Source organism: Pseudophryne corroboree, chromosome 2 (assembly GCF_028390025.1).
Source record: "Pseudophryne corroboree isolate aPseCor3 chromosome 2, aPseCor3.hap2, whole genome shotgun sequence".
Taxonomy (NCBI): domain Eukaryota; kingdom Metazoa; phylum Chordata; class Amphibia; order Anura; family Myobatrachidae; genus Pseudophryne; species Pseudophryne corroboree.
The window spans coordinates 218505692-218519842 of NC_086445.1; positions in this window are offsets into that span (position 1 = coordinate 218505692).

The window sequence follows — 14151 nt, forward strand, 5'->3', positions numbered from 1 at the left end:
CAGCCCAGACACACCTGCGTTGTGCAGACCACGCCCCGAAAATGCTGCTGCAACGCCGTTGACACACCCCGCTACTGCCTCTGCCTGTCAATCAGGCAAAGGCGATCGCACCAGGGAGATGCCTTTACATCTCACTGTGTGCACACACACACAGTGCAGTTGCTGCGCGTGCGCACACAGCACAGGGCTTCAGCCCTGAATTAGGCCCTTGATCCGGCTATGCATTTTATCAGTAGTCTATGAGCTGCAGCTATCAGTTAATAGCAGCATCCCATCTTTTATGCAAAGCAGAAGGCTCTCAATGGGCGGGATGTAATGGTGTCCGAGATCGCCGGAGGTGCATCAGGCTGGCCAATCTCTGAAGTTTTTTTAAAGGGTCAATCCATACCTCCCAACATTGAAGTAGACGAAGGAGGGACATCTTGGCGCGCTACGCGCGCCCGCGACCGAACAGGGTGTGTGGCCTGTGTAGAAGGGGGCGTGTCTTCGCGGGAGGTCCCGCGATCGCGAGCCACGCCCCCGTTTTCGTCACTGAGGGGGCATGGCCAGCGCTCTGTGAGCTGCTGGCATGCCCCCTCTCCCTCTAACTCACTGAAATAGACGCTGTGCGACGCGCACAGCGTCTATTCACCGCTGCTCTGCTCTCAACTGAGCAGAGCAGTGAGTGATCAGGAGCCTCCAAACTGCCCCCACCCACCGCGGGACACTGCGGCTCGCGGGAGGGACAGCGGGACAGACCCCAAAAAACGGGACTGTCCCGCGAAAATTGGGACAGTTGGGAGCAGTGGCGTCACAAGGCGGGTGCGGGGGGTGCGGCCCGCACCCGGGTGTGACACCTGGAGGGGGTGACACCAAATGTCAGCTCCTCCGCAGTGACAGGAGCCAGGTGCTGCAGTGTGAAATTCCGTTACAGCACCCGGCTCCTGTCATAGCAGAGGAGCCGACAGCACACTGAGACCGTCTCTGGGGGAAGCCCAGCATCTCCGGAGATGCTGGGTACGCCCCCAGAGTGACGATCCCGGTATCCCCGCAAAGCCACGCCCCCTAGCTGTAAGGACACGCCCCCTTTTTTGCCGCGATCGCGGCAGTACATCAGGGGTGCGCACCGGGTGTCACCACACCTGGTGACGCCTCTGGTTGGGAGGTATGGTCAATCACTCACAAGGCATGTTTTTACCTTGTAAGTGATTGCCCCTCTAAAAAACATCAGAGATCAGCCTGCATTCTGCCCCTCCAATGATCTTGGACTCCACTACATCTCACCGTGTGGGAGATGTACTAATCTTTGAAAGGTGAGGAATTTCACAGTGATAAAGAACCAGCCAGTCAGCACCTACCTGCCATGCTGCAGGCTGTGTTTGAAAAATGACAGTTAGCAGCTGGTTGGCTGGTAGTTTATTACAGTGAAATTTATCACTTTTCAAGGCTTAGTACATCTGGCCCCGTATGTATGAATGTCAGCTGGCATCTCTGTATTTATTAACTATACTGCTCACTATACCCTAGACTCGAGCAGTGGTTCTCAAACTCGGTCCTCAGGATCCCACACAGTTCACGTTTTACAGGTCTCCCGGCAGGTGAACCGTGTATCACCAACTGTCACATTTTAAAAATCCACGGGTCACCTGGAAAACATGAGCTGAGTGGGGTCCTGAGGACCGAGTTTGAGAACCTGTGCCCTATAGTAAAGGGTTAACTAGTGCTGCAGCTGGAATGGATGACTGTAATGCTGGGCTGTGCTGGTTGATTTTCAAACAGACCTCTTCCTGTGGACTGCTCAGCTGTCTTGAAGAAATTGCTGCCGCATACCTGCTCATTACGGAGAGGAGAGCCTGCTTCACCGTGGGCTGCTCACTGCTCATCTTTAAGGGAGAAGCATTCGACCCACTCCCCTCTCCATCCTCTCACCTAAGATGGCCGCACCAACTGCCGCTCACCCCTAACAGTTCCCTCAGCCAGCTGCAGCTGGTTCCAGCAGCTTCTATAGTCATGTGACTTACTGCTGACTCCCTGCAGTCTATATGAGCTGTATGTATTAATTTGAATAAATATCTTTTAAGTTCTGGTGCGGTGCCACACCTGAAGAGAGATATAAAGTGGACGGAGATAAATGATACAGCTAGGGACATAGAGACATAGGCGCCGATTCCGTGGGTGCACCCATGGTCAATCAGGAGCACCCACAGAACCAGCTGAGCCGCTGCCCCAGTTACTGCTAGCTGCCGCAGCCCCCCGTAGAGGATTGAGAAGAACTGCGGAAATGGTTCCGAACAGTGCAGTATAAAAAAACACACCAAAAATGTCCGCCGCCAAGGAGGAGACAGGCGCTAGAGGTCACATTTGACCTCTAGCGCCTGTCTCCCTGGCGGTGGGCATATTTAAGGGCTTTTTTTATACTGCACTGTACGGAAGTGTTTCCGCAGCCCCAAGCGCTTCTCAATCCTCTGCAGGGGCTAGCAAAAGGGTTGTGCATATGTGTGTGTGTGTCATCATGCCCCCGCTCCCCCCCAGGACGCAGTGTGTGCATGTGCGTGTGTGTGTCATCATGCCTCCCCCTCCCCCCCAGGATGCAGTGTGTGTGTGTCATCGTGCCCCTCTCCCCCAAGGACGCAGTGCGTGCATGCATGCGTGTGTGTGCATGTGTCATCATGCCCCCCTTCCCCCAGGACCCACTGTATGAGTGTGTGTTATCAAGCCCCCCCCCCCTCCAGGATGCAGTGTGTGTACCATGGCAAACCCCCATATGTTTAGCACCCACCCTCCCATACTTTGTTGGCAAAGCACAATGTAACCCCTGGCAATGTGCTGGAGACCCCTGACAATGCGCATAAAACTCCTGGCAACACGCATGAAACCCCTGCGAGCATGGAACCCAGAGCATGAAACCCTGACAACGTGCTTGAAACCCTTGGCAACGAGCATGAGACCCCTGACAACAGGCAGGTAATTTAAAAGTAATTAGAAGCCTTACTGTGTTTCATCATTTGTAAGTGGCATTATTCTGTGTGGGGGATAAAATGGTATCATACTGTATGTGGCATAATATGTAATTGACATTACAGTGTGTGGCATAATGCATAATGGGCATTACGGTGTGTGTGGCATATTGCGTAATGGGCATTACAATGTGTGGCATATTGTGTAATAGACATTACGGTGTGTAGCATAATGTGTAATGGGCATTAGTCACTGCCGCGGTTGCCCATTTATTCACGCTTCCGCCGAACACCCACCAGCAAAAACATAAATCGTCACCTCTGCATAGAGAGCCATGCCAGGCCCCGGTAAAGGGCTTGGGGCATGGCTTAATAAAGTGTGTGTGACTATGCCCTTTAATATAAAAATTTATTAACAATAAAATAATAGGGGAGGGCAGCCGTTTCCTACCTTAATTGATCTGGAAGCGGGTCTCTCCTCCCAGGCCAGTGCCATCTTCCCAGCGATATTTGGGAAGATGACACTGGCCACTAGAGATCAAAGACTCTGGCATAGCGCTAGTGTCTTTGATTACTATGTGCGGTCTTCCTGAAGATGTCACCGTGAAGAGTGCATGACAGCACAGGTATACTTGGGGGGGGGAGGGGCGGTCCCAGTACCGGCCCCCTCCAGCAGCCCCGACACGGGTGATTTGTCCCCGCTTCTCCCCCTCTCGTCGCAACTGGCTACAGCAGTTAAGCGTTGGTGGTACAGAGCATGTCCGTACTTTTGGAGTAGCGCATTCAGGAGCTCCTTTCAAAAGTAACTGCAATATTATCAAACTGGATAATAAACATATTAACATCCATTACAAATGCTTCAGTAAAAAAAATTTTTTTGGGGGGGAGTATATGTAATGGATAGTGATGAGCGGGTTCGGTTCCTCGGAATCCGAACCCCCCCAAGCTTCACCCATTTTACATGGTTCCGAGGCAGACTCGGATCCTCCCGCCTTGCTCGGTATACCCGAGCGCGCCCGAACGTCATCATCCCGCTGTCGTATTCTCGCGAGATTCATATTCTATATAAGGAGCCGCGTGCCGCCGCCATTTTCACTCGTGCATTAGAGATGATAGGGAGAGGACGTGCAGCGTTCTCTCAGTTGTGTTCAGTGTGCTGCAAATATCTGTGCTCAGTGTGCTGCAAATATCTGTGCTCAGTGTGCTTGCAAATATCTATGCTCAGTGTGCTGAAAATATCTACGTTCTCTGCCTGAAAAACGCTCCATATGTGTGCTGCATTGTAGTATATAGTAGGAGCACAGTGCAGAATTTTGCTGACCAGTGACCACCAGTATTATATCAGTACGGTACAGTAGTCCACTGCTCTACCTACCTCTGTATCGTCAAGTATACTATCCATCCATACCTGTGGTGCATTTTAGTTGTGCGCAGTATATATAGTAGGAGGACAGTGCATAATTTTGCTGACCACCAGTATATAATATATAGCAGTACGGTACAGTAGTCCACTGCTCTACCTACCTCTGTGTCGTCAAGTATACTATCCATCCATACCTGTGATGCATTTAAGTTGTGCGGAGTATATATAGTAGGAGGACAGTGCATAATTTTGCTGACCACCAGTATATAATATATAGCAGTACGGTACAGTAGTCCACTGCTCTACCTACCTCTGTGTCGTCAAGTATACTATCCATCCATACCTTTGGTGCATTTAAGTTGTGCGCAGTATATATAGTAGGAGGACAGTGCATAATTGTGCTGACCACCAGTATATAATATATAGCAGTACGGTACAGTAGTCCACTGCTCTACCTACCTCTGTGTCGTCAAGTATACTATCCATCCATACCTGTGGTGCATTTAAGTTGTGCGCAGTATATATAGTAGGAGGACAGTGCATAATTGTGCTGACCACCAGTATATAATATATAGCAGTACGGTACAGTAGTCCACTGCTCTACCTACCTCTGTGTCGTCAAGTATACTATCCATCCATACCTGTGGTGCATTTAAGTTGTGCACAGTATATATAGTAGGAGGACAGTGTATAATGTGCTGACAACCAGTATATAATATATAGCAGTACGGTACAGTAGTCCACTGCTCTACCTACCTCTGTGTCGTCAAGTATACTATCCATCCATACCTGTGGTGCATTTAAGTTGTGCGCAGTATATATAGTAGGAGGACAGTGCATAATTTTGCTGACCACCAGTATATAATATATAGCAGTACGGTACAGTAGGTCATTGCTATTGATATATTACTGGCATATAATTCCACACATTAAAAAATGGAGAATAAAAATGTGGAGGGTAAAATCAGGAAAGATCAAGATCCATTTCCACCTCGTGCTGAAGCTGCTGCCACTAGTCATGGCTGAGACGATGAAATGCCATCAACGTCGTCTGCCAAGGCCGATGCCCAATGTCATAGTAGAGAGCATGTAAAATCCAAAAAACAAAAGTTCAGTAAAATGACCCAAAAATCTAAATTAAAAGTGTCTGATGAGAAGCGTAAACTTGCCAACATGCCATTTACGACACGGAGTGGCAAGGAACGGATGAGGCCCTGGCCTATGTTCATGGCTAGTGGTTCAGATTCGCATGAGGATGGAAGCACTCATCCTCTCGCTAGAAAACTGCATTGCCACTCCTAGATGGGCCAGGTGTTTGTGTCGGCCACTTGGGTCGCTTAGCTTAGCCATCCAGCGACCTTGGTGCACCTCTTATTTTCTTTGCATCATGTGCTGTTTGGGGACTATTTTTTGAAGTGCCATCCTGTCTGACACTGAAGTGCCATTCCTAGATGGGCCAGGTGTTTGTGTTGGCCACTTGGGTCGCTTAGCTTAGTCACACAGCTACCTCATTGCACCTCTTTTTTTCTTTGCATCATGTGCTGTTTGGGGACTATTTTTTAAATCTGCCATCCTGTCTGACACTGCAGTGCCACTCCTAGATGGGCCAGGTGTTTGTGTCGGCCACTTGGGTCGCTTAGCTTAGCCATCCAGCGACCTTGGTGCACCTCTTTTTTTCTTTGCATCATGTGCTGTTTGGGGACTATTTTTTGAAGTGCCATCCTGTCTGACACTGCAGTGCCACTCCTAGATGGGCCAGGTGTTTGTGTCGGCCACTTAGGTCGCTTAGCTTAGCCATCCAGCGACCTTGGTGCACCTTTTTTCTTTGCATCATGTGCTGTTTGGGGACTATTTTTTAAATCTGCAATCCTGTCTGACACTGCAGTGCCACTCCTAGATGGGCCAGGTGTTTGTGTCGGCAACTTGGGTCGCTTAGCTTAGTCATCCAGCGACCTTGGTGCAAATTTTAGGACTAAAAATAATATTGTGAGGTGTTCATAATAGACTGGAAATGAGTGGAAATTATGGTTATTGAGGTTAATAATACTATGGGATCAAATGACCCCCAAATTCTATGATTTAAGCTGTTTTTGAGGGTTTTTTGTAAAAAAACACCCGAATCCAAAACACACCCGAATCCGACAAAAAATTTTCAGGGAGGTTTTGCCAAAACGCGTCCGAATCCATAACCAAAACACAAAACCCGAAAAATGTCCGGTGCACATCACTAGTAATGGATATGTTGTTTTTATTTAGTTTTAGATGTTTGTGGGCTATGCTTGTTTAGTTTATTAGAATTTTATATGAAAAAAATGCTTGAATTATGTTTCTAAGGGGCCTATTTATCACCATGTGATAAAATTGCCCATATCCGCACTGCAATAATTGATTACATCGCAGGGATGTATCAATTATCACATTCAGGGACAGAGATTGTGATGACAGTCCGCATCATCATCAGGGTATTTTTCGTGAAAAATACCCCAATGTCCTGCCGCGCATGCACTGCAACCGCCAACATTACTGCCGATTCAACCCCTCCCGTCGCGATTACCGCCCCGCACTGTAAACATACCCTCCAACTGTATCTTTTTGGCAGGTACAGTACCTTTTTTTATGGTCTGTACCGATTTTTGGCTCTCCACACTTCCATTGAAGGCCTTTACCCGTGGCCACGCCCCCTTTTCAAATTTGTACCGATTTTTATGTGTAAATTGTTGGAGGGTATGTGTAAATATACTCACCAGTCCAGAGGCTGCCGGGCGCCGGATACTGTGCACTGCTGTGACCCCCTGTGCTGTAAAGTGAGCTGCCTTTTTGCAGCGTCACTTTACTGCACCAGGGGTCAGCGCAGCACATGGCTCCCTGGACTGGTAAGCATTAGAGATGAGCGGGTTCAGTTCTTCGAGAACCGAACCCCCCCGAACTCCACGTGGTTTACACGGGTCTGAGGCAGCTTCGAGTCTTCCTGCCTGACTCGGAAAACCCGAACGAGGCAAAACGTCATCATCCCGCTGTCGGATTCTTGCGAGATTCGGATTCCATATAAAGAGCCGCGCGTCGCCGCCATTTTCACTCGTGCATTGTTGAGAGAGCGAGAGGACGTGGCTACGTTCTCTCAGTGGAAAGCTCAATATCAGCTCAATATCAGTGCTCAGTATCTGTGCTGCATTGTGGTGACCAGTATACTACAGTACAATAGTCCAGTGCTGCATCTCGCTGCTCGTGTCAGTTCTAGTATCCTCATCAGTGCTCAGTATCACTACTCATTGTCTTGTGCTGCATTGTGTTGACCAGTATACTACAGTACAATAGTCCACTGCTGCATCTCGCTGCCCAGTGTCAGTTCTAGTATCCTCATCAGTGCTCAGTATCACTACTCATTGTCTTGTGCTGCATTGTGGTGACCAGTATACTACAGTACAATAGTCCAGTGCTGTTCTCCCTGCCCAGTGTCAGTTCTAGTATCCTCATCAGTGCTCAGTATCACTGCTCATTGTCTTGTGCTGCATTGTGGTGACCAGTATACTACAGTACAGTAGTCCAGTGCTGTTCTTGCTGCCCAGTGTTAGTTCTAGTATCCTCATCAGTGCTCAGGATCACTGCTCATTGTCTTGTTCTGCATTGTGGTGACCAGTATACTACAGTACAATAGTCCAGTGCTACATCTCGCTGCCCAGTGTCAGTTCTAGTATCCTCATCAGTGCTCAGTATCACTGCTCATTGTCTTGTGCTGCATTGTGGTGACCAGTATACTACAGTACAATAGTCCAGTGCTACATCTCGCTGCCCAGTGTCAGTTCTAGTATCCTCATCAGTGCTCAGTATCACTACTCATTGTCTTGTGCTGCATTGTGGTGACCAGTATACTACAGTACAATAGTCCAGTGCTACATCTCGCTGCCCAGTGTCAGTTCTAGTATCCTCATCAGTGCTCAGTATCACTACTCATTGTCTTGTGCTGCATTGTGGTGACCAGTATACTACAGTACAATAGTCCAGTGCTGCATCTCGCTGCCCAGTGTCAGTTCTAGTATCCTCATCAGTGCTCAGTATAACTACTCATTGTCTTGTGCTGCATTGTGGTGACCAGTATACTACAGTACATTACTAAAATTCCAGTGCCTTGTGCTGCATCTTGCTGCTGTAGGGTGCTGTGGTAGTGTCCTGTCACTGTGCATAGGTCATCATCATTCCAGTCACAGTGGTATCTGGTATTTATCTAGTGGTATCTAATTCCAGACATTACTGCCGTCTAGTTGCAGATATATTACTGGCATATAATTCCACACATTAAAAAATGGAGAACAAAATTTGGAGGGTAAAATAGGGAAAGATCAAGATCCACTTCCACCTAGTGCTGAAGCTGCTGCCACTAGTCATGGCCGAGACGATGAAATGCCATCAACGTCGTCTGCCAAGGCCGATACCCAATGTCATAGTAGAGAGCATGTAAAATCCAAAAAGCAAAAGTTAAGTAAAATGACCCAAAAATCTAAATTAAAATCGTCTGAGGAGAAGCGCAAAGTTGCCAATATGCCATTTACGACACGGAATGGCAAGGAACGGCTGAGGCCCTGTCCTATGTTCATGGCTAGTGGTTCAGCTTCACATGACGATGGAAGCACTCATCCTCTCGCTAGAAAAATGAAAAGAGTTAAGCTGGCAAAAGCACAGCAAAGTTCTGATATGTGTTTTCAAGTAAACAAATGATTATCATAACCCACTCAGTGGCAAACGCAGGATTTTAAAAGGGGGGTTTCTAAATAATGTGCTGTGTGCTCAGGGGGACATCGCCGGAGGGGGGGAACGAAATCCCCAGCATCAGCAGACAAGTTGTTAATACATGTTGTCGATGTCCCTTACTGATTCGCCTCGTTAATGTCCCTTACTGATTCGCCTTGTTAATGATGCTGCCGCTATAATACATTTACCCCATAGCCTGATGCACCACAGACATTCCCCCTCCGCCACATAGACTGATGCACCACGACCACCCCCCTCCCCCACATAGATTTATGTACTATGACCTCCCCCACATAGGCTGATGCACCACGACCACCCCCCCACACATAAACTAATGCACCATGACCACCCCCCCACATAGACTGATGCACGATGACCACTCCCCCTCCCCCACATAGACTGATGCACCACAAGCACCCCCCTCCCCCACATAGACTGATGTACCACAAATAACCCTCTCCCCCACATAGACTGATGCACCACGACCACTCCCCCACATAAACTGATGCACCATGACCCCCCCACCCACATAGACTGATGCACAACGACCGCCCCCCTCCCCCACATAGACTGATGTACCACAAACACCCCCCTCCCCCACATAGACTGATGCACTACAACCATCCCCCCATATATAGACAGCAAGCAGGCACCATGATCTCCCCCCCCCCCTTCCCTCCTTCCTCCCTCCATAAACTGGCAGCACACATGCACCCTGATTATCGCCCCCCCCCCCACACACACACACACACACACACACACAAACACAAACACACATTCATGTTGTCACATCAAAGCATAATTTGTTATGAAATGCCGGCACCCGCCAATTCCCCCGTCTCCATCTCCCCCGTCCCCGCACTAATGCTGGCACCATTGGCTGCATATTTAATATGAAGCACTGGCGCCTGCTGACAGCATAGTCTGTTATTAACTACTGGTGCCTGCTCGCCCCTGGCATATTCACACACGCAATCACCTCCTTGTCCTCGGTGCGCTAGATTTCACTGAGTGCTGTGGGCTTGCCGCTGGCGGGGAGTGAACACGCGCTATGCGCCTCTCACTGCTCAGCCTGAGAGGAGCTACAGCTCCCGCTACATGCAGCAGCCAGTCTCTCAGTACATATGTGATGTGTCTGCTGCAGCCGCACAGGGAGACTGTCACTGTGAGGCTCAAGCGGCAGTCAGACTGCGTGATGTATAAAAAAATAAAAATAAAAATCCGTAAACTGCTATGCAATAGATCGGCGGCTTGGGGGAGTTTCTAGGTACTCGGAAACCTCCCCTGCATGCGCGTGTGCCACTGTATCCTGGAAAATCTCCTAAGCAGGTGTTCATCATGTGTCACAAGAAGGTGCACTGCAAACATGTACTGTACTTTATATTTTATCTGGTCTAGTGTTGTAATGACTGACAAGCAACTGATTTGCTGTGTACTGCGCCTTAAAATCCCCGAAAATTTATAAATGATCTGTGATTTTCTGCACAAAGGGCCTAATTCAGACCTGATAACTAGGGTGCATTTTTTGCATCCCTGCGATCAGGTAATCGCCGCCTACAGGGGGAGGGGAAATTCGCTGTGCAGAGGTGCGATCGCATGTGCAGGAGAGCTGCACAAACAGAAGTTTGTGCAGTCTCTGCACAGCCCAGGACTTAATCTTCCAGTGCGATGATCGGGACCAGAGCTGACGTCAGAAACCCTCCCTTCAAACGCCTGGTCCCTCCTGCGTTTCTCCGCACACTCCATGAAAACGGTCAGCTGCCACCCACAAATGGCCTCTTCCTGTCAGTCACCTTGCGATCGCCAGTGCGATCGCTTTTCTTGCACCATCCCGGTGCTCCCCGGTGCTGCGGACCGGCGCGCCTGCGCATTGCAGTGCATACGCATGCGCAGTTCAGACCTTATCACAGGTTGTACGAAAACGCAGCCTAGCGATCAGTAAGGATTTCAAAATTTGCCAAATGCAATCCGCCCAATTATCTAACCACTGTGCAAGCGCAGCATTCGCATTGCACAAGCGAGTAAAAATAGCGACATAAATTGCGTACCAATCGTGATAGCAATGAAGCTGCTGTTTGACTGACAGGAAGCCAGCGTTTATGGGTGGAAACCTGCCATTTACTGGGTGTGTCTGAAAAAACACAGGCGTGCCCAGGCGTTTTAAAAGGAGGGCCTCTGACGTCAGCGATAACCACTTCCAGACTCTTGTGTCACAAGAATTGTGGATGACCTTGCCTGTCGCAGGTAGGAAAAATCTTTGCTGTTGCGGTAATAGCGTATGGGTTTGCGATCAGCCCACATAGGCCCTCATTCCGAATTGATCGCTCGCTAGCTGATTTTAGCAGCAGTGCAAACGCTAAGCCGCCGCCCTCTGGGAGTGTATCTTAGCATAGCAGAAGTGCGAACGAAAGATTAGCCGAACTGCTCGAAAAAAAAATTCAGGCAGTTTCAGAGTGGCTCCAGACCTACTCCTACCTTGCGATCACTGCAGACAGTTTAGTTCCTGTTTTGACGTCACAAACACGCCCTGTGTTCGGCCCGCCACTCCCCCGTTTCCCTAGGCACGCCTGCGTTATCTTCTGACACGCCTGCGTTTTTTAGCACACTCCCGGAAAACGGTCAGTTACCTCCCAGAAACACCCACTTCCTGTCAATCACTCACCAATCAGCCGAGCGACTGAAAAGAGTCTCTCGACCGTGCATAGTTTTGTGTGAAAGTACTTCGCGCATGCGTACTGCAGCCCATACGCATGCGCAGAAGTGCGGATTTTTAGCCTGATCGCTGCTGAACAACGGTAGCTGGCGATCAACTCGGAATGACCCCCATACTGCGATGCATTCGCAATTTCTGCAATGGGCATTCTTTCTCGATTTCTGGGTGACAACTATTTGATCGCAGCAACTGCTTTTAGCAGAAATTGCAGTCCTTACTGAATAAGGTCCTAAATTCCAAGTACTGTATAACAGGATGCTCATTGCCCGTTGGTGCTGCTGGTGACTGGTCACCTTAGCTAAGGCAGACACTCATAACAGCTGTCAGTGATCAGTTTCAGGTAGCAGCACATGTGACTCAATCTGCCACACAGTGAATGGGGCAAGACAGACTTCAGCATGCAGGAAATGAGTGAGTGACAGCTAGAACAGTATACAGAGCATACCACTTCTTTCTTCTGCACCTTAGTAGGCCAGCTACAAAGAGAGACAGACGGTCATGAGGGGCGTTTCAATAGTTCTCCTGGTGGCTGCCACTAGTGGGTGCCTGACGGAGGGGTGATTGCTGCTCTGTTCCTGCACGAGTGCAGGAGGGGGAGATATTTCTACCTGCAGCCTCCAGAGGTGGAGAGCAGAAATGTGCAAAAACTTTTTGGACTGTTTGGATGCCCTAACCATTAGTTTAGATGGGTGCCGGAGGTGTGCGCCCACCAAGGGGTGACCGCAAAATGCCGACTACTCAGTGACAGGAGCTGGTTGCTGCACTGTGACATTACATGCAACACCCATTTGTTGACAAATTTGGTGCACTGTTGTCTGATGCTTAATAGCAGAAAATAGAATAAGGTAAAACTAATAAGAGATATTAAACTCCCTCTGGCAATGTACTATCCATTCTTACTGTCTGCATAATAATAATAATAATAATAACAAAGTTGTGTAGCAAAAAAACTTTTGTTTTCTTACCTTTATTTTTTTTTTAATCCCAATACAAAAATCTATCTGGGGATTGACGCCCCAGTAATCCCGGAATCATTAAATTATATTGCTATTAGAATCCCTAGTTGCAAGCTTTTACTGTGAGTGAACAATTAAATTTGTCATAGATCTTTAAAAGTGTCATACACTTTCAGACCCTGTGGTGCCATACAAACAATGAGGATGATTTAACTATTAAGTGTCTTGTACATGCCCTACTGTAATTTGTACTAACTATGTTCTTTACATGTAAAAGTACAAAGAGGGAGGACATCCCTAGTTATAAAATCTTATATTGTGAATGGAGGTAAGTATGATACAACAGTGGCAGAATTTGCCTAGGGTCTGCAGGGCTGCAGGCACCCCCACTAAAAATCCGCCACCACCATTGAGCCCCCAGTGCTTTCCGTGGCTTCTCACTGGAAGCACTGTCCACTATTTGCAAACTAGACAGGCAGTCTGGACTGCGATCAGAAGATAATGCTTCCAGTGAAAAGCCACTCCCCTGCCTCTCTGCCATATTTAATCTGATTCTTGGGGCTGCAGCCAATGCAGCCCCTAGCAGGTGCGGGGGGGGGAAGGGGGGGAAGGAAATGGGTTGTGCAGTGTTCAAATTCCGCTGCCAGCCATAATGTGTTTTTAGGGGCTGCAGCTGATACAGTCCTTAGCAGCTGGGAGCTTTTGTGTATGTGCAAGACCCATTTTTTTCTCCCCTACTGTTCACTTAATAGTTAATAGACTGCATGGACAGGCAGTGATAGCCCCACTGAAGACATGTAGGAGCTGCCACTCTACAAGACTATTGTTGGATTTATATTAAGTATTAAGAGACAAGTAGGCCACCGGGAATATTGGATGACTTTTTACTTATTTACAAGGGGTATGGGTCGTTGGATAGACACAAGTTAGGTCGACAGTCATTAGGTCGACCATGGAAGGTCGACATGCATTAGGTCGACAGGGACAATATGTCGACATGGTCATTAGGTCAACATGTACTAGGTCGATAGGTCAAAAGGTCGACCTAGGTTTTTTTTACTGTTTTTGGCGTTGTTTTCTTCGTAAAGTGACGGGGAACCCCAATTAGTGCACCGTGTCACCTCGCATGGCTCGCTTTGCTCGCCATGCTTCGGGCAAGGTTACCGTTCCAATCGTAGTCCACATGGATCGTTAAGTATGAAAAAATCAAAAAAAGAAAAAAATGTGAACAACTACTGTGTCGACCTTTTGATCTGTCGACCTAATAACCATGTCGGCCTAATGACCATATTGACATAATGCATGTCGACCTTCAGTGGTCGACATAATGACCGTCGACCTAAGACGAATCGACCTAACGACCGTATCCCTTTACAAGTTTTAAACAAAGTTCTCATCCAAATGAAATTCATCCAGTTCTTCTAAGGCAAAAATAAA